Source organism: Oncorhynchus keta, chromosome 4 (assembly GCF_023373465.1).
Source record: "Oncorhynchus keta strain PuntledgeMale-10-30-2019 chromosome 4, Oket_V2, whole genome shotgun sequence".
Lineage (NCBI taxonomy): Eukaryota > Metazoa > Chordata > Actinopteri > Salmoniformes > Salmonidae > Oncorhynchus > Oncorhynchus keta.
Window position 1 is genome coordinate 10748137 of NC_068424.1, and position 26095 is coordinate 10774231.

Sequence of the window (26095 nt, forward strand, 5' to 3'; positions counted from 1 at the left end):
GTGAATAGTTATGCACGCTAAAGTTTTCTGTTTTTTTTTGTCTTATTTCTTGTTTGTTTAACAAGAAAAAATATTTTGCATCTTCAAAGTGGTATGCAAGTTGTTTCAATCAAATTATACAACCCCCCCCAAAAATCTATTTAATTCCAGGGTGTAAGGCAACAAAATAGGAAAAATGCCAAGGGGTTGAGTGCTTTTGCATGCCACTCTACTGAGGAGTGGCTTCCGTCTGCCCACTCTACCATAAAGGCCTGATTGGTGGAGTGCTGCAGAGATGGTTGTCCTTCTGGAAGGTTCTCCCATCCCCACAAAGATTCTTTGGAGCTCTGTCAGAGTGACCGGCGGGTTCTTGGTCACCGTCCTAACCTAGTCCATTCTCTGAACAATAATGCTTCATACATTTTTTGGCACCCTTCCTCAGATCTATGCCTCAACATAATCCTGTCTCGGAGCTCTGCAGACAATTCCTTTGACCTCATGACTTGGTTTTAGCTCTGACATGGATTGTTAGCTGTGGGACCTTATATAAACAGGTGTGTGTCTTTCCAAATCATGTCCAATCAATTGAATTGTCCAATCAATTGAAACAGCGGGACTCCAATCAAGTTGTAGAAACATGTCAAGGATGATCAATGGAAATAGGATGCACCTGAGCTCAATTTCGAGTCTCAAAGCAAAGGGTCTGAATACTTATGTAAATAAGGTATTTCTGTTTTTTGTTTTTTTCATTGTGGGCTAATGTGTGTAAATTGATGGGGATTTGTATTTATTTAATATATTTCAGAATAATGTAACAACATGTGTCCTTGTAATTGTTGGGGTAGTGTGCAAATTGTAACGGATATACGGTTTGGGGTAAGGTAGAGGTGATATGGTCCTTGACTAGCCTCTCAAAGCACTTCATGATGACAGAGGTCAGTGCTACGGGGCAATAGTCATTTAGTTCAGTTACCTTTGCTTCCTTGGGTACAGGAACAGTGGTGGACTTTTTGAAGCAAGTGGGGCCAACATACTGGGACAGGGAGAGGTAGAATATGTCAGTAAACACTCCAGAAAAGCAGAGAGAGAGAGAGAGAGAGACAACAATATCTCCAATTTGGCACCACTCTCCTGTCAATTCTTCTCCTCTGGACCTGGCCTTTACCCCCCTGCATTGGCCCTGAGTCTCCCCTCGGTTGTCTCCCTCCTGCAAAGATTATTGCCTCCCTCAGCCAAATTCCCCTGCCTGTCTGTCTGCTTGCCTGCGTTTATGGCTGCATGACCACCAGCCAGACCAACCACATTAATATCCCATCTACTCTCCCCTCTAAGCATAAAAAAAAAAAATATATATATATAATCATTTTCTCAACTTCATGAACAAAGGGAGACATCACCTCTATTATAATGACCCCCCCCGCCTTAAAAAAAGAGAATAATAAAAACTAAAATAGGACATCACACAGTATATGAAGCCTGACAGCAAATTAGTGCCCTGGCCTGACACATGGAGCTGTAAGCCACGACAGGTCCTCTCTTTTAACCTTTTATTATTATCAGCACTTCCATAACTAAGCTGCAGCCATTAGCGTAGTGGCGGTGGCAGACGGGTGGTCATCTTAAATATAGCCCTCCTAGTGTTGGCTTTATCAACAGCCTCCTGACATCCCTGACAGGGGAAAAGGGTGTGTGTGTGTGTGTGTGTGTGTGTGTGTGCGTGTGTGCGTGTGCGTGTGCGTGCGTGCGTGCGTGCGTGCGTGCGTGTGTGAAAGTTAGTCGACTCAGAGCCAACTGCTATTAGTGGCCAAGAAGAGTTAAAGACGAAGGAAATAGATAGGGGAGAGAAAGATATGAGTATTTTCCTTTCTCTCTTAGAAGATCATAAGCACAGGAACTGCCTCCCCTGTAATGTCTGTTTAATGCCTGACAGAAAACCCACTCTTCAATTTTGATGAGTAGGCAAGACTAGTGAATTGGAATGTTGTTTTGCTGTGAAAAACATAAACACGTATACCTTGTACTTTCTTTGAGGGCTCATTTGTCACTATTAAATGGGACATGAGAGAGAAGCTGGGGCTAGTCCTTAAGGTCTAATTTGTCGAGTGGTAATGTGAGACAGGATGAGCAGACGAGAGCAGAGCAGAGCCTGGGTGATATGATGAACAGGGCAGAGCCTGGATGATATGATGAACAGGGCAGAGCCTGGATGATATCATAAACAGGGCAGAGCCTGGATGATATGATGAACAGGGCAGAGCCTGGATGATATGATGAACAGGGCAGAGCCTGGATGATATCATAAACAGGGCAGAGCCTGGGTGATATGATTAACAGAGCAGAGCCTGGGTGACATGATGAACAGAGCAGAGCCTGGGTGATATGATGAACAGGGCAGAGCCTGGGTGATATGATGAACAGGGCAGAGCCTGGGTGATATGATGAACAGGGCAGAGCCTGGATGATATGATGAACAGGGCAGAGCCTGGATGATATGATGAACAGGGCAGAGCCTGGATGATATCATAAACAGGGCAGAGCCTGGGTGATATGATTAACAGAGCAGAGCCTGGGTGATATGATAAACAGGGCAGAGCCTGGGTGAAATGATAAACAGAGCAGAGCCTGGGTGATATGATGAACAGAGCAGAGCCTGGATGATATGATAAACAGGGCAGAGCCTGGGTGATATGATGAACAGGGCAGAGCCTGGATGATATGATAAACAGGGCAGAGCCTGGATGATATGATGAACAGAGCAGAGCCTGGATGATATGATGAACAGAGCCTGGATGATATGATGAACAGGGCAGAGCCTGGGTGATATGATAAACAGGGCAGAGCCTGGATGATATGATGAACAGGGAAGAGCCTGGATGATATGATAAACAGGGCAGAGCCTGGATGATATGATGAACAGAGCCTGGATGATATGATGAACAGAGCCTGGGTGATATGATGAACAGAGCAGATTCTGGGTGATATGATGAACAGGGCAGAGCCTGGGTGAAATGATGAACAGAGCAGAGCCTGGGTGATATGATAAACAGGGCAGAGCCTGGATGATATGATGAACAGAGCAGAGCCTGGATGATATGATGAACAGAGCAGAGCCTGGGTGATATGATAAACAGGGCAGAGCCTGGATGATATGATGAACAGAGCCTGGATGATATGATGAACAGGGCAGAGCCTGGATGATATGATGAACAGAGGAGAGCCTGGATGATATGATAAACAGGGCAGAGCCTGGATGATATGATGAACAGAGCCTGGATGATATGATGAACAGGGCAGAGCCTGGGTGAAATGATGAACAGAGCAGAGCCTGGGTGATATGATAAACAGGGCAGAGCCTGGATGATATGATGAACAGAGCAGAGCCTGGATGATATGATGAACAGGGCAGAGCCTGGGTGAAATGATGAACAGAGCAGAGCCTGGGTGATATGATAAACAGGGCAGAGCCTGGATGATATGATGAACAGAGCAGAGCCTGGATGATATGATGAACAGAGCAGAGCCTGGATGATATGATGAACAGAGCAGAGCCTGGATGATATGATGAACAGAGCAGAGCCTGGATGATATGATGAACAGAGCAGAGCCTGGATGATATGATGAACAGAGCCGAGCCTGGGTGATATGATAAACAGGGCAGAGCCTGGGTGATATGATGAACAGAGCAGAGCCTGGGTGATATGATGAACAGAGCAGAGCCTGGGTGATATGATGAACAGGGCAGAGCCTGGGTGATATGATGAACAGAGCAGAGCCTGGATGATATGATGAACAGAGCGGAGCCTGGGTGATATGATAAACAGGGCAGAGCCTGGGTGATATGATGAACAGAGCAGAGCCTGGATGATATGATGAACAGAGCAGAGCCTGGGTGAAATGATGAACAGAGCAGAGCCTGGGTGATATGATAAACAGGGCAGAGCCTGGATGATATGATGAACAGAGCCTGGATGATATGATGAACAGGGCAGAGCCTGGATGATATGATAAACAGGGCAGAGCCTGGATGATATGATGAACAGGGCAGAGCCTGGATGATATGATGAACAGAGCAGAGCCTGGATGATATGATGAACAGAGCCTGGATGATATGATGAACAGGGCAGAGCCTGGGTGATATGATGAACAGAGCAGAGCCCGGATGATATGATGAACAGAGCAGAGCCTGGGTGATATGATGAACAGAGCAGAGCCTGGGTGATATGATGAACAGAGCAGAGCCTGGATGATATGATGAACAGGGCAGAGCCTGGATGATATGATGAACAGAGCAGAGCCTGGATGATATGATAAACAGGGCAGAGCCTGGATGATATGATGAACAGAGCCTGGATGATATGATGAACAGAGCAGAGCCTGGATGATATGATGAACAGAGCAGAGCCTGGATGATATGATGAACAGAGCAGAGCCTGGATGATATGATGAACAGAGCAGAGCCTGGATGATATGATGAACAGAGCCGAGCCTGGGTGATATGATAAACAGGGCAGAGCCTGGGTGATATGATGAACAGAGCAGAGCCTGGGTGATATGATGAACAGGGCAGAGCCTGGGTGATATGATAAACAGGGCAGAGCCTGGATGATATGATGAACAGAGCAGAGCCTGGGTGATATGATGAACAGGGCAGAGCCTGGATGATATGATGAACAGAGCAGAGCCTGGGTGATATGATGAACAGGGCAGAGCCTGGGTGATATGATGAACAGGGCAGAGCCTGGGTGATATGATGAACAGAGCAGAGCCTGGGTGATATGTTGAACAGGGCAGAGCCTGGGTGATATGATGAACAGGGCAGAGCCTGGGTGATATGATGAACAGAGCGGAGCCTGGGTGATATGATAAACAGGGCAGAGCCTGGGTGATATGATGAACAGAGCAGAGCCTGGGTGATATGAAGAACAGAGCAGAGTCTGGGTGAAACGATAAACAGGGCAGAGACTGGATGATATCATAAACAGAGCAGAGCCTGGATGATATGATGAACAGAGCCTGGATGATATGATGAACAGGGCAGAGCCTGGATGATATGATAAACAGGGCAGAGCCTGGATGATATGATGAACAGGGCAGAGCCTGGATGATATGATGAACAGAGCAGAGCCTGGATGATATGATGAACAGAGCCTGGATGATATGATGAACAGGGCAGAGCCTGGGTGATATGATGAACAGAGCAGAGCCCGGATGATATGATGAACAGAGCAGAGCCTGGGTGATATGATGAACAGAGCAGAGCCTGGGTGATATGATGAACAGAGCAGAGCCTGGGTGATATGATGAACAGGGCAGAGCCTGGATGATATGATGAACAGAGCAGAGCCTGGATGATATGATAAACAGGGCAGAGCCTGGATGATATGATAAACAGAGCCTGGGTGATATGATGAACAGAGCAGAGCCTGGATGATATGATGAACAGAGCAGAGCCTGGATGATATGATGAACAGAGCAGAGCCTGGATGATATGATGAACAGAGCAGAGCCTGGATGATATGATGAACAGAGCAGAGCCTGGGTGATATGATAAACAGGGCAGAGCCTGGGTGATATGATAAACAGAGCAGAGCCTGGGTGATATGATGAACAGAGCAGAGCCTGGATGATATGATGAACAGAGCAGAGCCTGGGTGATATGATAAACAGAGCAGAGCCTGGATGATATGATGAACAGAGCAGAGCCTGGGTGATATGATGAACAGGGCAGAGCCTGGGTGATATGATGAACAGAGGAGAGCCTGGATGATATGATAAACAGGGCAGAGCCTGGATGATATGATGAACAGAGCCTGGATGATATGATGAACAGGGCAGAGCCTGGGTGAAATGATGAACAGAGCAGAGCCTGGGTGATATGATAAACAGGGCAGAGCCTGGATGATATGATGAACAGAGCAGAGCCTGGATGATATGATGAACAGAGCAGAGCCTGGATGATATGATGAACAGAGCAGAGCCTGGATGATATGATGAACAGAGCAGAGCCTGGATGATATGATGAACAGAGCAGAGCCTGGGTGATATGATGAACAGAGCAGAGCCTGGGTGATATGATAAACAGGGCAGAGCCTGGGTGATATGATGAACAGAGCAGAGCCTGGGTGATATGATGAACAGAGCAGAGCCTGGGTGATATGAAGAACAGAGCAGAGTCTGGGTGAAACGATAAACAGGGCAGAGACTGGATGATATCATAAACAGAGCAGAGCCTGGGTGATATGATAAACAGAGCAGAGCCTGGGTGAAATGATAAACAGGGCAGAGCCTGGGTGATATGATGAACAGAGCAGAGCCTGGGTGATATGATAAACAGAGCAGAGTCTGGGTGATATGATGAACAGAGCAGAGCCTGGGTGATATGATGAACAGAGCAGATTCTGGGTGATATGATGAACAGGGCAGAGCCTAGATGATATCATAAACAGAGCAGAGCCTGGGTGATATGATAAACAGAGCAGAGCCTGGGTGATATGATGAACAGAGCAGAGCCTGGGTGATATGATAAACAGAGCAGAGCCTGGGTGATATGATGAACAGGGCAGAGCCTGGGTGATATGATGAACAGAGCAGAGCCTGGGTGATATGATGAACAGAGCAGAGCCTGGATGATATGATGAACAGAGCAGAGCCGGGCTGATATGATGAACAGGGCAGAGCCTGGGTGAAATGATAAACAGGGCAGAGCCTGGATGATATGATGAACAGAGCAGAGCCTGGATGATATGATAAACAGAGCAGAGCCTGGGTGATATGATGAACAGGGCCTGGGTGATATGATGAACAGAGCAGAGCCTGGGTGATATGATGAACAGAGCAGAGCCTGGGTGATATGATGAACAGAGCAGAGCCTGGGTGATATGATGAACAGGGCAGAGCCTGGGTGAAATGATAAACAGGGAAGAGCCTGGATGATATGATGAACAGGGCAGAGCCAGGGTGATATGATGAACAGAGCAGAGCCTGGATGATATGATGAACAGAGCCTGGGTGATATGATGACCAGGGCAGAGCCTGGATGATCTGATGAACAGAGCCAAGCCTGGGTGATATGATAAAAGCTCTCAGTGCTGCTCTCTGCTTATTGACTCTTGAAATGAAAAGTCTGCCGTCTTCGCAGTTAATGTTGGTCTGTATGGGATACTATACCACCCTCGTGTGTGTGTGTGTGTGTGTGTGTGTGTGTGTGTGTGTGTGTGTGTGTGTGTGTGTGTGTGTGTGTGTGTGTGTGTGTGTGTGTGTGTGTGTGTGTGTGTGTGTGTGTGTGTGTGTGTGTGTGTGTGTGTGTGTGTGTGTGTGTGTCAATCATTTTGTGTACAGCAAGCCTACACAGTAAGACTCCTTGTGCACAGTGAGTGTGTATGTCAGCCCGGCCCATCAAAGACAGAGTCAGATTCCAGCTGTTTGTGTTTGTGTCAGTGGAGGGCTCCTCAGAGGAGGAAGGGGAGGACCATCCTACTCAGACAAATAAAAAATAATGAGATGTTAAAAAAGTTAGCCTTTTCTGATAAATCTATACTTAAATATATTCAAATACCTGATTAAACACTATTTGCAATGAAGGTCTACAGTAGCCTCAACAACACACTCTAGGATAGCATCATGGTGTAGCTGGAGGACTCCATGGCCTCCTCTGACTACAATGGCTTCGATACAAAAATCTAGGAGGCCTCACCCCCTTCCATAGACTTACAAGGTAATTATGAGGACTTTTAATTGTTTTATTTAACCATTATTTAACCGAGTAGGCAAGTTGAGAACAAGTTCTCATTTACAATTGCGACCTGGCCAAGATAAAGCAAAGCAGCTCGACATACAACAACACAGAGTTACACATGGAGTAAAACAAACATACAGTCAATAATACAGTAGAAAAATAAGCATATATACAATGTCAGCAAATGAGGTGAGATAAGGGAGGTAAAGGCAAAAAAGGCCATGGTGGCAAAGTAAATACAATACAGCAAGTAAAACACTGGAATGGTAGATTTGCAGTGGAAGAATGTGCAAAGTAGAGATAGAAATAATGGGGTGCAAAGGAGCTAAATAAATGCAGCAGGGAAAGAGGTAGTTGTTTGGGCTAAATTATAGATGGGCTATGTACAGGTGCAGTAATCTGGGAGCTGCTCTGACAGCTGGTGCTTAAAGCGCGTGACATTAAGAAGAGAAGTCGACTGAACGCGTGACATTAAAAAGAGAAGTCGACGGAAGATGTGACGTTAAAAATTGAAGTCGACGGAACGCGTGACATTAAGAAGAGAAGTCGACTGAACGCGTGACATTAAGAAGAGAAGTCGACGGAACGCGTGACATTAAAAAGAGAAGTAGACTGAACGCACGCGTGACATTAAAAAGAGAAGTCGACGGAACGCGTGAGATTAAAAAGAGAAGTCGACGGAACGCGTGACATTAAAAAGAGAAGTCGACGGAGCGCGTGACATTAAAAAGAGAAGTCGACTGAACGCGTGACATTAAAAAGAGAAGTCGACTGAACGCGTGACATTAAAAAGAGAAGTCGACTGAACGCGTGACATTAAAAAGAGAAGTCGACGGAACGCGTGACATTAAAAAGAGAAGTCGACTGAACGCGTGACATTAAAAAGAGAAGTCGACTGAACGCGTGACATTAAAAAGAGAAGTCGACTGAACGCGTGACATTAAAAAGAGAAGTCGACTGAACGCGTGACATTAAAAAGAGAAGTCGACGGAACGCGTGACATTAAAAAGAGAAGTCGACGGAAGGCGTGACATTAAAAAGAGAAGTCGACGGAACGCGTGACATTAAAAAGAGAAGTCGACTGAACGCGTGACATTAAAAAGAGAAGTCGACGGAACGCGTGACATTAAAAAGAGAAGTCGACGGAACGCGTGACATTAAAAAGAGAAGTCGACTGAACGCGTGACATTAAAAAGAGAAGTCGACGGAACGCATTTTGTTGGGTTCGTTCAAGTAGACTTTCCACTTTTCTCCTGTATTTATTTAGCACAGGTGATATAACACAATCAATCCGGACAGACACAAGCAAATACTCATTCCATAAACGTTGCAGCAGCCTAGGTTACACCTAAACATTAGAGATCTGAAAACCAGACACTTTTTCAGTCTGATCAACGGTAGGCTACTAATAAGAGCAGATGCATAGAGCCTATGTGCGCTGTCCATTTGGTCAGGGTTAACAAATTGGTAAAGTTATGAATTTATAGTCCATTTGTTTGTCAGGAGAACGTTTTTACGTGGTCAAATGGTGGTTTATATTCAATCTTAGGCTGGCTAGGGGGCCTAAACATTTTCAATCCAAAAGAATTAACTGGAATGAATCAATAAACACAATAGTGATACCATAGACTGAGTGAATTGTTTATTAGGCCTGCAGTTGCATAGGCCTGAATAATGCAAACATGCATTGAACTAGCTCAGCCCTGTGAGTTCTACTATCTATCAGTCGTTGTCTTGTGTCTGGGTAGAGGAAACCCTTGTTAGTTTAATCTAAATATAATTCATATGAACAAGTATAACGTTGTTGCATTTTGACAGGGTTTTCATCCTCCCCAGGGCCAGGAGTTTTGTTTTACATTTAGATGTTTAGATAATGTAGCGCAGTGGTTCCCAAACTGTTGTTCAGGACCCACTTGTGGGTTTCGGCAAGGGTCCAGGTGGGTCCAGGTGGGTCCAGGTGGGTCCAGGTGGATCCAGGTGGGTCCAGCTGGCTTGTGGGAGGACACTTATTGTTTTTGCAAAAAATTATATATTTTTATTTTAATTTTCACCCAACAAAAATGGGATGGGAAAATGTTTTCAGTGTAAACTTAAATGACCAAATAGAAAGTGTGTAGAAAATATAATGGACCTATAATGGACCCAAAATAAAAGCGAGACAATCAGGCCCCCATTGATTTTGTTATGATGTTATAAGAACACAGCATTAGCCATGGCAACATGTCTAGAATTGCAGAAAATTAACTTTAAAACTACAAAATGTTCTCTCCGCTGCCAAGATGAGGGCCTACAATTTTATCGCCCAGATTTCAGCCGCTCAGACAACTGCCCATTGCCACGCCCCCTGACATGCCCACCGCCTAAGCCTGTTTACTATTCAGAAGAAATCCTGCATTGTCAGAAATAATGTTAGAACTACAGTATATAGTACATTTCTTTAAGTTGGTCACAACAAGCCATACTCAAATCTACATTCAGTTAAATGGTTTTAAAAAGACAGTATTATTAATCTATTATTAACTTGTTCTTCGGTCTGTGTACAGAATGTTTTTTCAAGCCTCACGAAGCAACACCGTTTGGTAAAACAGTGATTTAGCAGACACTCTTGTCCACAGCGTCTTACAGTTACAGCACCTTCAGGAAGGGAGGAGGTCTGACATCGGCATGTGTGACAGCACATGTCCTCTGCTTGGCTCCCTGAAACCAGAACCTGCATATTAATCCTGCCAGTCATTCACTTTATCAGACCTGTTTTGTGACTAACACAATGAACCCTACAGGTACAGTATGTGTTTGCTACGAATGAAAGTAGACATCTGACATGATAAAACACTTTCTAAGAATGGGTCAATGAAACAGGTGTGATCATGGGTAAACATAATAACCTGATCAATACTTACATGCAGAAGTTAAGGGAAACATTATTGGTGTTGCTCTGATCGACTAATGATCTTTTGACTTATAACTGTTATGATCGGATTCAAGAGACACAGAATATCGTCAGTAAACTCCACACAACTGACTGAGGCGTTGTTCCATGACCCTGTTTGTGTCGGATGAGTGCTCAGCTTCTCTCCTGGGACCAGCCTACAGGCATCCTACAGATCAGACACACACACACACACACGCTGGCATGAAACACACACTTGGAGAGAGGGCAGAATAAAAAGAAAAACAGCTCTCAGATTCCTGGCTGAGTACATTCCAGAGAAATAACACACGTTCTGAAGCTTTGGGACTAAAAACAATCAAATGAATATGATTGTGAAATAGGCTGTGTCTGTAGCATGTATATAGCATGTATGAGCTGGAAGTAGAAGCTTTGTTGTCATCCATTAGTGTACTCCAGTTAGGGGAGGGGTGGTGGGGTTAGGGGAAAATAATAAAGAAAAATACATATATATATATTTTATATGTACAGTACCAGTCAAAAGTTTGGACACAGCTACTCAAGTTTATTTTTATTATTTGATATTTTCAACATTGTAGCATAATAGTGAAGTCATCAAAACTATTAAATTACACATACGGAATCATGTAGTAACCAAAAAAGTGTTAAACAAATCAACATATATATATATCATATTTCAGATTCTTCAAAGTTGCCACCCTTTAACGGACAGTTTTGCACACTCTTGGCATTCACTCAACCAGCTTCATGAGGTAGTCACCTGGAATGCATTTCAATTAACAGGTGTGACTTAATTTGTGGAATTTAATTCCTTCTTAATGCGTTTGAGCCAATCAGTTGTGTCGTGACAAGGTAGAGGTTGTTGTGTCTTTGGCATCATTAAACGTGAAGACTGATATTTTATCAAAACAATTATCTGTAATTATTATTATGTAATTAAACTAATCATTTAAATGTAATTAACTAGGAAGTCTGGGCACCTCTGTCACGTTCGTCATAGTGAGGAGACCAAGGGGCAGCGTGATTTGAATACATCCTTCTTTTATTAACGAAGAACACTAAACAAACTAACAAAAATAACAAACCGAACGTGATGCTACATAGATAATAACCCACCAAAACGAAATGGTAAATGGCAACCTTAATAATATCCCAAATCAGAGACAACAATAAACAGCTGCCTCTGATTGGGAACCAATTCAGACCACCATAGACCTACATTTACCTAGACATACCAAAACCACTTAGATGTACAAAACCCTAGACAAGAAAAAACACACATACCACCCTCGTCATACCTTGACCTAACCAAAACAATAAAGAAAACAAAGATAACTAAGGTCAGGGCGTGACAACCACAGCAAATCTTCAGATTACAAAGTTATCATTTTCCGAATATAACTCTTCAGATACTTTAATATCTTATCAATTCATCTTTTATTAATTAATTACTCTTTACCTCACATCAGTCTCATTCCAAACGTCGTAAATTGTTGGTTAACTGCCTAAACTATTTATCATCCATACACCAATTGGCTTAATCATTTACTTACTAACTAACTAAATACAGAAATGCATATACAAACAAACAGTAGATATTACAAACAGTAGATATTGGTTACTAACAATGACAGGGAAGAGTCCCTAGTGGGCTAAGCCAATATGTCGGCTTGGTGGACAAAGGGATGTGGTTGTGGACTGGGAAGGGGGTGTGGACTGGGAAGGGGGTGTGGACTGGGAAAGAAGTGGGAAAGACACAGTTGATAATTATATTCATTGAAATGCTAATCCTTTTGCACATGAACGCTCACTCATTCGGGAATAATTGCAATCAATATGTATTTAAGCCCATGTGTCGTTGTGATCTTCTCTGTTGGAATCCAGTTTGTCTGCTGAAGAGTTCATCGGAGTTTCTCTGTCTCTTTCTGTTTCCCTTTCGTGGTTAGAATGGATACTTCTAAGTACCATTCAGAAATGTTCTCATAGATAGATGTTTCGGGGGTTGTCGGTATTCACATCCCAGGTTTATATAATTTCTAGCTGAAGACTAGTAATTAGTATCTAAAATCTGCTCTTATTCTGTAGAGATTGATAGTCTCAGAGTTGAACTATTTCCAGCCATGTGGCCAATCAATGCTCCATGTGGTATAGTTTTCTAGTTTTGGTACTCAAACCTGTACCACCTCAGCTTACACCGAGGTATGCGTGGTCTGAACTTCACAATCACAGCTCACACTGTGGGTTTGCTCAGTCTGAAGAGGATTTCCTCAGGAGGGCTTTTATTCATGACAATAGGAAAGGGCCGTTCCATGACGCCAGATCATGTCTGTGCTCATGGGGGCGGGCCGATGACTTAGTTCAACTTTAAAGGGAAAACAATTCCCTCACATTAAAGGCTTAGCATCACATTACATAATTTCACAAATAGTTTCTCATTCATTTTATACAGGAATTAGATGCAAACACCATCATTGAGAAATGTACACATTCAGAGATATAGTTATGTGTGTTTCCTATCACCAAATGAAACACACTCAACATACATGTCCCTTAAGTGTCCATGGACCCTTCCCACATTCTCACAAGTGGACATATACTGTAGTTTCATTTTCCCATTTTGGGGATTTAGGAGTTCGGCCACGTGAAATCCTTTGTTCTCTCTGTCTCTCTCTCTCTGCATGACCAGGGGGAGAGAGTCTCCACCAGGAAGTTACGACCTGAGATAACAGAACCTGGGTGTAGGAGAGGATAGAGAGGGGGAAGCCACGATCTATACCCAGAAAGGGCTATGTCATGACAGTGTGGTATACAGAAGACAGCCCTATTAGGCAAAAGACCAAGTCCATATTATGGCAAGAACAGCTCAAATAAGTAGAGCAACAACAGTCCATCATGACATTAAGACAAGATGGTCAGTCAATATGGACAATTTCAAGAACTTTTAAAGTTTCTTCAAGTGCTGTCGCAAAAACGCTTAGGCGCTGTGATGACACTGGCTCTCCTCAGGACCGCCACAGGAAAGGAAGACCCAGAGTTACCTCTGCTACAGAGGATATGTTCGTTAGAGTTACTAGCCTCAGAAATTGTAGGCCAAATAAATGATTCACAGAGTTCAAGTAACAGACACATCTCTTCATCGTCAAATTGCTGCAAAGAAAGCATGACTAAAGGACACCAATAATAATAAGAGACTTGCTTGGGCCAATAAACACGAGCAATGGACATTAGACCATTGGAAATCTGTCCTTTTGTCTGATGAGTCCAAAGTTGAGATTTTCAATTCCAACCGCCGTGTCTTTGTGAGACGCAGAGAAGGTGAACGAATTGAATGGATAATTGGTGCCGGAGGGGATGGCTGCCGTCTTATCGGCTCTTAGCCAACTTCGCTAATTTGTTTGTTTTTTCGCATTGTTCGTAACTTGTTTTGTACATAATGTTACTGCTACCATCTCTAGTGGCGGAAAAGAGCTTCTGGACATCTGTGATTACTCAGCTCAGATTAGACAAATCATTTTTCTTCAATAAGTCAGACGGGAGGGATATACTACAGACATCCAACCAGGCCCAGATCCACTTCATTCACTGTGGAAGGAAACTGAGATTTTGCGGAAAAATATCAGGGTGCCGTCTGAGGATTAGGAGACGAGTGGATACTATGCCTTTGCTTTCCGTCCGTTCCCTGGAAAATAAATGGGACAAACTGAAAGCACATATATCCTACCAACGGGACAGTAAAACTGTAATATCTTATGTTTCACCGAGTCGTGGCTGACCAACTGGCAAGTGTTTTCACTGACATTTTCAACCCTGTTTGAGTCTGTAATACCTACATGTTTCAAACAGACCACCATTGTCCCTGTGCCCAAGAACACTAAGGTAACCTGCCTAAATGACTACCGACCCACAGCACTCATATCTGTAGCCATGAAATGCTTTGAAAGGCTGGTCATGGCTCACATCAACACCATTATCCCAGAAACCCTAGACCCACTCCAGTTTGCATACTGCCCAAACAGATCCACAGATGATGCAATCTCTATTGCTCTCCACTCTGCCCTTTCTCACCTGGACAAAAGGAACACCTATGTGAGAATGCTGTTCATTGACTACAGCTCAGCGTTCAACACCATAGTACCCTCAAAGCTCATCATTAAGCTAAGGACCCTGTGACTAAACACCTCCCTCTGCAACTGGATCCTGGACTTCCTGATGGGCCGCCCCCAGGTGGTAAGAGTAGGCAAAAACATGTCTGCCACCAATTAATTGTTCAGCAGTCTTTTGGCAAGGTGGTAGAAGCTGTTTTGAAATCTCTTGGAACTAGACTTGGTGCTCTTGTATTGCTTGTCGTGCGGTAGAAGAAAGAACAGTCTTTGACTACAGTGGCTGGAGTCTTTGACACATTTTTAGTCCTTCCTCTGACACCGCCTGGTATAGAGTTCCTGGATGGCAGGAAGCTTGGCCCCAGTGATTTACTTGGCCGTACGCACTACCCTCTGTACTGACTTGCGGTCGGAGGCGAGCAGTTGCCATACCAGACAGTGATGCAACCTGTCAGGATGCTCTCGATGGTACAACTGTAGAACCTTTTGAGGATCTGAGGGCCCGTGCCAAAACTTTTCAGTCTCCCGAGGGGAAATAGGTTTTGTCGTGTCCTCCTCATGACTGTCTTGGTGTGCTTGGACCATGTTAGTTGGAACTTGAAGCTCTCAACCTGCTCCACTACAGCCCCGTCGATGAGAATGGGGGCGTGCTCGGTCCTCCTTTTCCTGTAGTCCACAATCATCTCGTTTGTTTTGAACATGGTGAGGGAGAGCTTGTTGTCCTGTTATCACACCACACATATATATTTACAAATAAAATACATAGGCGATTGGAAATGATGCTTACAATTACATTGATGGAAGCCACAATCTATTTGCAATATTAAACCTGATTTACCACCCCCCCCCCAAAAAAAACATTTTTTAAAATAAATAACTAGACATGAGACATAAGATATAGGCTACTCCATAGTTTGGCATTACAACTTTTAGGTCCCTGGAATGGCAAACTGAAGGCACTGTTCCTACTAGTAACTTTAAAGATAACTACATTAGATATAACATGGGGATTAAACTAAGCTTCAATTTTTCTGGTGTGTTGCAGACGGGCGTAATCCAATGACTCCTGGACCTGAAGGCCGCGTGTTCAAACCCAGTGGCAGACACTTGTTTTAGTGTTTGTTTATTTAGCTTATCCCAAACCTTAACCCTTCACTTAAACATTTTGAACGAATGCCTAAACGACACTCAACCTTAAAACAGTAGAAAACTGTCCTTAGACCCAGAGTAGACTGGCCTTGGACACTGATTTAAAGCCAGCTTTTCTTTGGTACACTTCTAATTAAAGTCACATATTTGTGAACTCAACTGATCCTGTTTTTGTGTGCGTGCATCTGTGTGTGTGTGTTCGTGCATTTGTGCGCGTGAGTGTGTGTGTGTGTGTGTGTGTGTGTGTGTGTGTGTGTGTGTGTGTGTGTGTGTGTGTGTGTGTGTGTGTGTGTGTGTGTGTGTGTGTGTGTGTGTGTGTGTGTGTGTGTGTGAGAGAGAGATAGAATTTGTGTGAGAGTGTGTGTGTGTGCGTGTGAGAGTTTGTGTGTGTGAGAGTTTGTTTGTGAGTGTGTGTCATGGGGAGTGGCCGGGGATGTCGTAGTCGGTGAGAGTAAGTTTAATCTGATGGGAGGTCATCCAGGCAGACAAGCTGGAAAGCCATGCAGAGACACAGCAGTGAGAGAAGAAGAAGAGAGGAGGATACAGGATCTAGGTGTAGAATTGAGATCATCTCAGGACATGGTGGGGAGGATGGACATAATAAGGGATCATGGGAAGATATGAAAATAAGACTGGAGAAATACATGCATGTAATTGTGTAAAGTACATCTCAGCACAACTCAATGGAATGAAAACCCCAACCCACAGAGAGAAGGGGAGAGGGACGGATTACAGATTGAGAGAGAGAGAGAGCAAAGAGGGAGGGAGAGGAGAAAGAGAGAGAGATAGAGAGGGAGAGAGAGAGAGGGGAGGAGAAAGAGAGAGGGAGAGAGGGAGAGAGAGAGAGAGAGAGAGAGAGAGAGAGAGAGAGAGAGAGAGAGAGAGGAGAGAGAGAGAGCGAGGGAGGGAGAGGAGAGAGAGAGGGAGAGGAGAAGGAGAGCGAGGGAGGGAGAGGAGAAAGAGAGAGAGAGAGAGAGAGAGAGGAGAGAGAGAGAGAGAGAGAGAGAGAGAGAGAGAGAGAGAGAGAGAGGAGAGAGAGAGAGAGAGAGAGAGAGAGAGAGAGAGGGAAGACCAATCATTAGCCAAAGCATTCCCACTTCAATCTATATACATACTCTTCCCTCCCTCCCTCCCACTCCTTCCCTCCCCTTCTCAAACCTCCCTCCCCAGCCAGATCGCTCACGATTGACTTCAAAATTTGACGTCTGTCCATGTCATGAGGATGTTTGGAAATGCCGCTGGGGGCAACAGTGAAGCTTCAATTTTTCTGATGTGTTGCAGACGGACGTAATCCAATGACTCCTGGACCTGAAGGCTGCGTGTTCAAACCCAGTGGCAGACACTTGTTTTAGTGTTTGTTTATTTAGCTTATCCCAAACCTTAACCCTTCACTTAATAATTTTGAACGAATGCCTAAACGTTATGTTTTAACCCTATCCAAAAAGTTAACAATGACCTTAATGACATTTGGAAAAATGTAGACAAGCATCAGAATATGAAGTCAAATTGGTAAAATTTGAGCTCTTATTGCCCTCCCACCCTCCTAGATAGTATATAACAGTGCTGGTCACGACTGCTCTTCTCTGCGTCACGCTTTACTGCGTACCCCTGTCTTACGTTATAATGAAAACCACAGGTGGGACACATTACACCGCAACACCGCCTCGCTGTTCCCAGCATGCAACAGGAACCATCTGGTTCAGAGGAGGGGCCGTTTTCCCTCCAAACAGCTACCGGTTAAAACAACAAAGAAGGAAGATGTTGTTCGGGCCCTGAGGTTAAGACCAGGTTGGATAGATCACACCACTGTTCTTCCAATCATTCTGGAACGCAAAGTGGGAAATGGAGGGTAGGGTTCAGTTTGTTAGACTTGAGTGGATGATGGGGGTGGCTGGATACCAGTGTTTCCCCATAGGGATTACTTTTCAACCTGCTTGTATCATATCTATTTCATATTTGTCTTGTGACTGACCTGTTTGAGACAATTCTGTTATGATTCCCGCTGTGTAGTTTACTCTTGCTTCAGTGGGAGTGTTGTGAAGCGTACACACTCAGGATATCTTGAACCCTGAGATAAAGTCATCATGAAACAGCAGAACAAACGTTGTGTAAGGTCACAGACATGGCCATGTCATGATCAAATGTCCAATATCTGTATATGTTTGTTTGTATGTGTGTGTGTGTGTGTGTGTGTGTGTGTGTGTGTGTGTGTGTGTGTGTGTGTGTGTGTGTGTGTGTGTGTGTGTGTGTGTGTGTGTGTGTGTGTGTGTGTGTGTGTGTGTGTGTGTGTGTGTGTGTGTGTGTGACATGCATGCCACCTTGATCATTCTAACATTTCAAGACGAAAGTAACATCACAAAAGTAAAGTCCCCTACACAGAAAAATTCTGAGACATTCACATTGAAATGAAATAGTATTTTTTTATTTTTTTTTATTGAATCTTTATTTAACTTGGCACCCACGACACTCAACCTTAAAACAGTAGAAAACTGTCCTTAGCCCAGAGTAGACTGGCCTTGGACACTGATTGAAAGCCAGCTTTTCTTTGGTACACCTCTAATTAAAGTCACATATTTGTGAACTCAACTGAGCCTGTTTTTGTGTGCGCGCATCTGTGTGTGTGTTCGTGCATTTGTGCGCGTGAGTGTGTGTGCGTGTGCGTGTGTGTGTGTGTGTGTGTGTGTGTGTGTGTGTGTGTGTGTGTGTGTGTGTGTGTGTGTGTGTGTGTGTGTGTGTGTGTGTGTGTGTGTGTGTGTGTGTGTGTGTGTGTGTGTGTGTGTGTGTGAGAGAGTTTGTGTGTGTGAGAGTTTGTTTGTGAGTGTGTGTCATGGGGAGTGGCCGGGGATGTCGTAGTCGGTGAGAGTAAGTTTAATCTGATGGGAGGTCATCCAGGCAGACAAGCTGGAAAGCCATGCAGAGACACAGCAGTGAGAGAAGAAGAAGAGAGGAGGATACAGGATCTAGGTGTAGAATTGAGATCATCTCAGGACATGGTGGGGAGGATGGACATAATAAGGGATCATGGGAAGATATGAAAATAAGACTGGAGAAATACATGCATGTAATTGTGTAAAGTACATCTCAGCACAACTCAATGAAATTAAAACCCCAACCCACAGAGAGAAGGGGAGGATTACATATTGAGAGAGAGAGAGAGCGAAAGAGGGAGGGAGAGGAGAAAGAGAGAGAGATAGAGAGGGAGAGAGAGAGAGGGAGAGGAGAAAGAGAGAGGGAGAGAGAGAGGGAGAGAGAGAGAGAGAGAGAGAGAGAGAGAGAGAGAGAGAGAGGTAGAGAGGAGAAGGGGAGAGCGAGGGAGGGAGAGGAGAAAGAGAGAGAGAGAGAGAGAGAGAGAGAGAGAGAGAGAGAGAGAGAGAGAGAGGGGAGGGCGAGGAGAAAGAGAGAGAGAGAGGGAGAGGAGAAAGGGAGAGAGGGAGAGAGAGAGAGAGAGAGAGAGAGAGAGGGAAGACCAATCATTAGCCAAAGCATTCCCACTTCAATCTATAAACATACTCTTCCCTCCCTCCCTCCCACTCCTTCCCTCCCTTCTCAAACCTCCCTCCCCAGCCAGATCACTCAAGATTGACTTCAAAATTTGACGTCTGTCCATGTCATGAGGATGTTTGGAAATGCCGCTGGGGGCAACAGTGAAGCTTCAATTTTTCTGATGTGTTGCAGACGGACGTAATCCAATGACTCCTGGACCTGAAGGCTGCGTGTTCAAACCCAGTGGCAGACACTTGTTTTAGTGTTTGTTTATTTAGCTTATCCCAAACCTTAACCCTTCACTTAAACATTTTGAATGAATGCCTAAACGTTATGTTTTAACCCTATCCAAAAAGTTAACATTGACCTTAATGACATTTGGAAAAACGTAGACAAGCATCAGAATATGAAGTCAAATTGGTAAAATTTGAGCTCTTATTGCCCTCCCACCCTCCTAGATAGTATATAACAGTGCTGGTCACGACTGCTCTTCTCTGCGTCACGCTTTACTGCGTACCCCTGTCTTACGTTATAATGAAAACCACAGGTGGGACACATTACACCGCAACACCGCCTCGCTGTTCCCAGCATGCAACAGGAACCATCTGGTTCAGAGGAGGGGCCGTTTTCCCTCCAAACAGCTACCGGTTAAAACAACAAAGAAGGAAGATGTTGTTCGGACCCTGAGGTTAAGACCAGGTTGGATAGATCACACCACTGTTCTTCCAATCATTCTGGAACGCAAAGTGGGAAATGGAGGGTAGGGTTCAGTTTGTTAGACTTGAGTGGATGATGGGGGTGGCTGGATACCAGTGTTTCCCCATAGGGATTACTTTTCAACCTGCTTGTATCATATCTATTTCATATTTGTCTTGTGACTGACCTGTTTGAGACAATTCTGTTATGATTCCCGCTGTGTAGTTTACTCTTGCTTCAGTGGGAGTGTTGTGAAGCGTACACGCTCAGGATATCTTGAACCCTGAGATAAAGTCACCATGAAACAGCAGAACAAACGCTGTGTAAGGTCACAGACATGGCCATGTCATGATCAAATGTCCAATATTTGTATATGTCTGTTTGTGTTTGCGTGTGTGTGTGTGTGTGTGTGTGTGTGTGTGTGTGTGTGTGTGTGTGTGTGTGTGTGTGTGTGTGTGTGTGTGTGTGTGTGTGTGTGTGTGTGTGTGTGTGTGTGTGTGTTTGTGACTTGCATACGACCTCATTCATTCTACCATTTCAAGACTAAAGTAACATCACAAAAGTAAGGTCCTATATACAGTGGGGAGAACAAGTATTTGATACACTGCCAATTTTGCAGGTTTTCCTACTTACAAAGCATGGCGAGGTCTCTAATTTTTATCATAGGTACACTTCATCTGTGAGAGACGGAATGTAAAACAAAAATCCAGAAATTCACATTGTATGATTTTTAAGGAAATAATTTGCATTTTATTGCATGACATAAGTATTTGATCACCTACCAAACAATAAGAATTCTGGCTCTCACAGACTTGTTAGTTTTTCTTTAAGAAGCCCTCCTGTTCTCCACTCATTATCTGTAATAACTGCACCTTTTTCAACTCGTTACCTGTATAAAAGACACCTGTCCACACACTCAATCAAACAGACCCCAACCTCTCCACAATGGCCAAGACCAAAGAGCTATGTAAGGACATCAGGGGTAAAATTTTAGACCTGCACAAGGCTGGGATGGGCTACGGGACAATAGGCAAGCAGCTTGGTGAGAAGGCAAAAACTGTTGCCGCAATTATTTGAAAATGGAAGAAGTTCAAGATGATGGTCAATCACCCTCAGTCTGAGGCTCCATGCAAGATCTCAGCTCGTGGGGCATCAATGATCATGAGGAAGGTGAGGGATCAGCCCAGAACTACACGGCAGGACCTGGTCAATGACCTGAAGAGAGCTGGGACCACAGTCTCAAAGAAAACCATTAGTAACACAGTACGCCGTCATGGATTAAAATCCTGCAGCACACGCAAGGTCCCCCTGCTCAAGCCAGCGCATGTCCAGGCCCGTCTGAAATCTGCCAATGATCATCTGGATGATCCAGAGGAGGAATGGGAGAAGGTCATGTGGTCTGATGAGACAAAAATAGAGCTTTTTGGTCTAAACTCCACTCGCCGTGTTTGGAGGAAGAAGGAGGATGACTACAACCCCAAGAACACCATCCCAACCGTGAAGCATGGAGGTGGAAACATCATTCTTTGGGGATGCTGTTCTGCAAAGGAGACAGGACGACTGCACCGTATTGAGGGGAGGATGGATGGGGCCATGTATCGCGAGATCTTGGCCAACAACCTCCTTCCCTCAGTAAGAGCATTGTAGATGGGTCGTGGCTGGGTCTTCCAGCATTACAACGACCCGAAACACACAGCCAGGGCAACTGAGAAGTGGCTCCGTAAGAAGCGTCTCAAGGTCCTGGAGTGGCCTAGCCAGTCTCCAGACCTGAACCCAATAGATAATCTTTGGAGGGAGCTGAAAGTCCGTATTGCCCAGCGACAGCCCCGAAACCTGAAGGATCTGGAGAAGGTCTGTATGGAGGAGTGGGCCAAAATCCCTGCTGCACTGTGTGCAAACCTCGTCAAGAACTACAGGAAACGTATGATCTCTGTAATTGCAAACAAAGGTTCCTGTACCAAATATTAGGTTCTGCTTTTCTGATGTATCAAATACTTATGACATGCAATTAAATGCAAATTAATTACTTAAAAATCATACAATGTGATTTTCTGGATTTTTGTTTTACATTCCGTCTCTCACAGTTGAAGTGTACCTATGATAAAAAATGACAGACCTCTACATGCTTTGTAAGTAGGAAAACCTGAAAAATCGGCAGTGTATCAAATACTTGTTCTCCCCACTGTACATATAAATTCAAAAGGATTTTATTTCATTGTTATTTTCTTATTTAACCTAACCAGGCACCAATGACGCTCCACATAAAAACAATTTAAAAACTGTCCTTAGAACCCAGAGTAGACTGGCCTTGGACACTGATTTAAAGTCAGCCTTACTTTGGTACACCTCTGTTTAAAGTTACATATTGGTGAGCTCAACTGATCCTAGACCTGTCCCTACAGTGGCATCCATTCCCGTCTCCTAGGCAGATTGCAGACTCTCGTCTCTCCTCACTCCGGTACGCATGGCGGGTCTGTGGTTGCCAGCGCTGATCCCAAGTGACCGTCATCACTTAAAGGTTGGTCTCAGAGGAACAATAAAGACCCCAAACAGCTTAAATGTAAGCTTGCGTGAAATCCCCACAGTTCCTGGTCTGCTGGTTTGTAATTCCCTCCGCTATACCCTGCCTTCTTACTGTTGACATACAGATCCGTGTTGGGGGCTGGATGCTCGGAGAGTGGAGAGGAACGCACGTTGTGCCTGTGTGTATTGTGTATGTGTGTGTGTGCTCAATGTTTCGGCTGCTGGGTTTGCTCAATGTATTTAGAACATCTGTTGTTGAGAAAACCTAACGACGGGGTTGTGTTAGCACAACATAAAAATGGGGGTGCTGCGATGCAAACTGAAACGCACAAAGTGATGCCTGGAGAACCCATAAGATGGTTAGCAACAAAATGTTATATTTATTGATGAATAGCTGCTCTGGGATTTTATTTATGATATGATAGCTGTGGTACCTAATTATAATAATTTTAACTGTTTGTATGTATGTATCTATGTATGCATGTATGTACAGTATGTAGATAGTTGTTGTGGATTATGGAGTATGTATTTAATAATGTCTCAGAGAGAATGGTAATGACTTATAGAGAATCATAATGACGCATAGATAATAATAATGACTCATAAATAATAGTAATGTCTCCGAGAGAATAGTAATGACTCACATAGATTATTAATGTCTCAGAGAGAATGGTAATGACTTATAGAGAATCATAATGACGCATAGAGAATAATAATGACTCATAAATAATAGTAATGTCTTCGAGAGAATAGTAATGACTCAGTAATGACTCAGAGAATAGTAATGACTCATAAATAATAGTAATGTCTCAGAGAGAATAGTAACAAATCATAGAGAAAGTGAAATGACTGATTGAAAATGGTGATGATTCATATAGAATAGTAATGACTTATAGGTAATAGTAATGACTGATAAATAATAGTAATGACTCAGTAATGATACAGAGAATAGTAATGACTCATAGGTATGGGAGTGGGAGGGCCAGGAGGCGGAAATGACAGGCCCCTTTCTGAACGCCCGCTGGCAGCCAGCAGATTGTCCAGTCAGATCAACATGTCTATGAGCTCATCGAGGGAGAGAGTGGCTTCCCGACAAGCTAGCTCCCTGCGGACGTCCTCCCGGAGGCTACACCGGTAGTGGTCCATCAGGGCCCTGTCATTCCACCTTGCCCCAGCAGCCAAGGTCCGGGACTCCAGCGCAAAGTCCTGAGGTCTCCTGCCTAAGGTGGAACAGCCGGGTGAACTCTGGGTAGTGGTCCCTTGCAGAATCTGGGCTATTCCAAACTGCGTTTGCCCACTCCAGGGCTCTGCCCGTCAGGCAGGAGACGAGGACGCTCACACTCTCTTCACCCGAGAGAGTCGGCCAAACGGTAGCCAGGTACAGTATAGCTTGAGCTGGAGCAAAAATCCCTGGCACCCAGCCGACTCTCTATCATACTTCCCCACAAACCAACAGAGGAACAAGCCCGCACAAAAGCGGTGGGCATAACCGGCTTAAATAGCCCTAACCAAGACCCAAACAAGAAACAGGTGTAACCAATAAGACAAAACTAACAGAAAAGGAAAAGGGGTGACGACAACCGCAGAGCGCCGCCCGAACAGGAAGAGGAGCCACCTTCGGTGGGAGTCATGACAACAGTGCCCAAAGAAGGGCCAGAAGTATATAGAATGGTTTCGTCTGTGTAGAGGTGAATCAGAGACTCACCAGCAGCAAGAGCGACATCATTGATGTATACAGAGAAGAGAGTCGGCCAAGAATTGAACCCTGTGGCACCTCCATAGAGACTGCCAGAGGCCCGGACAACAGGCCTTCCGATTTGACACACTGAACTCTGTCAGAGAAGTAGTTGGTGAACCAGGCGAGGCAATCTTTTGAGAAACCAAGGCTATCTGAGGATGATGGCTAGCCGATGAGGATGTGGTGATTGACAGAGTCGAAAGCCTTGGCCAGGTCGATGAATACGGATGCACAGTAATGTCTCTTATCGATGGCGGTTATGATGTCGTTTAGGACCTTGAGCATGGCTGAGGTGCACCGATGACCAGCTCTGAAACCAGATTGCATAACGGAGAAGGTACGGTGGGATTTAAAATGGTGGGTAATCTGTTTGTTGACTTGGCTTTCGAAGACTTTAAAAAGACAGGGTAGGATAGATATAGGTCTGTAGCAGTTTGGGTCTAGAGTGTCACCCCCTTTGAAGAGGGGGATGACCGCGGCAGCTTTTCAATCTTTCGGAATCTCAGACGACACGAAAGTGAGGTTGAACAGGCTAGTAACAGGGGTTGCAACAATTTCAGCAGACAGTTTTAGAAAGAAAGGGTCCAGATTGTCTAACCCGGTAATGACTCATGTAGAATAGTATTCACTCATATAGAATAGTAATGACTCATAGATAATAATAATGACTCATAGATAATATTAATGACTCAGAGAGAATAGTAACAACTCATAGATAATAGTAATGACTTTTAGAGAATAGTAATGACTTTTAGAGAATAGTAATGACGCATAGATAATAGTAATGAACCTTAGAGAATAGTGATGACTCATATAGAATATTACTTGTGGGTTTTTTACAGAGATACTGTATAGGGAGACATGGTGAAAATCTGTGAGAATGTTTAATAAAACGATTCCGTTTTTGGTTGAGTGCTAAAGTAACCTAGAAACAACGCTATATAGTAACCTAGAGAGAACTTGGCCATTAGTTTAAATGTGATCACTGACCTAGATCCATATCTCTTTGTGGAAGCGGGTCCCAATCTTCTAGCCAGTGCTTCTAGAAAGGGGAAGAGAGGGAAGACGTTAAGCATTGAGCGCTCAATGGGACTCCATCCACTTAGGGAGAGCGAAGTGCCAGGCACGGCTGCCTTTTTATCAGAGAGCAGCTCTTATTGATGAAGAGAGATTCCTGTCTCGTAGCTCGGGTATTGTATCAAATCGCTGCCTCTCTCTCTCTCTCTCTCTCTCTCTGCCTCTCTATTCATCTTTTACCCTCTCTTTCTCTCTCTCTCAGAATTTATCTGAATGTCTTTCTCTATTTCTCACTCTCTCTCTCTCTCTCTCTCTCTCTCTCTCTCTCTCTCTCTCTCTCTCTTTTCTCTCTCTCTCTCTCTCTCTCTCTCTCTCTCTCTCTCTCTCTCTCTCTCTCTCTCTCTGCCTCTTCCTTCATCTTTTACCCCCTTCTCTCTTTCTCTCTCTTTGACTCTCTCCATCTTTTACTCTTTCTTTCTTTCTTTCTCTCTCTCTCTCTCTCTCTCTCTCTCTCTCTCTCTCTCTCTCTCTCTCTCTCTCTCTATCTCTCTCTCTGCCTCTTCCTTCATCTTTTACCCCCTTCTCTCTTTCTCTCTCTCTGACTCTCTCCATCTTTTACTCTTTCTTTCTTTCTTTCTTTCTTTATTTCTCTTTCTCTCTCTCTCTCTCTCTCTCTCTCTCTCTCTCTCTCTCTCTCTCTCTCTCTGCCTCTTCCTTCATCTTTTACCCCCTTCTCTCTTTCTCTCTCTCTGACTCTCTCCATC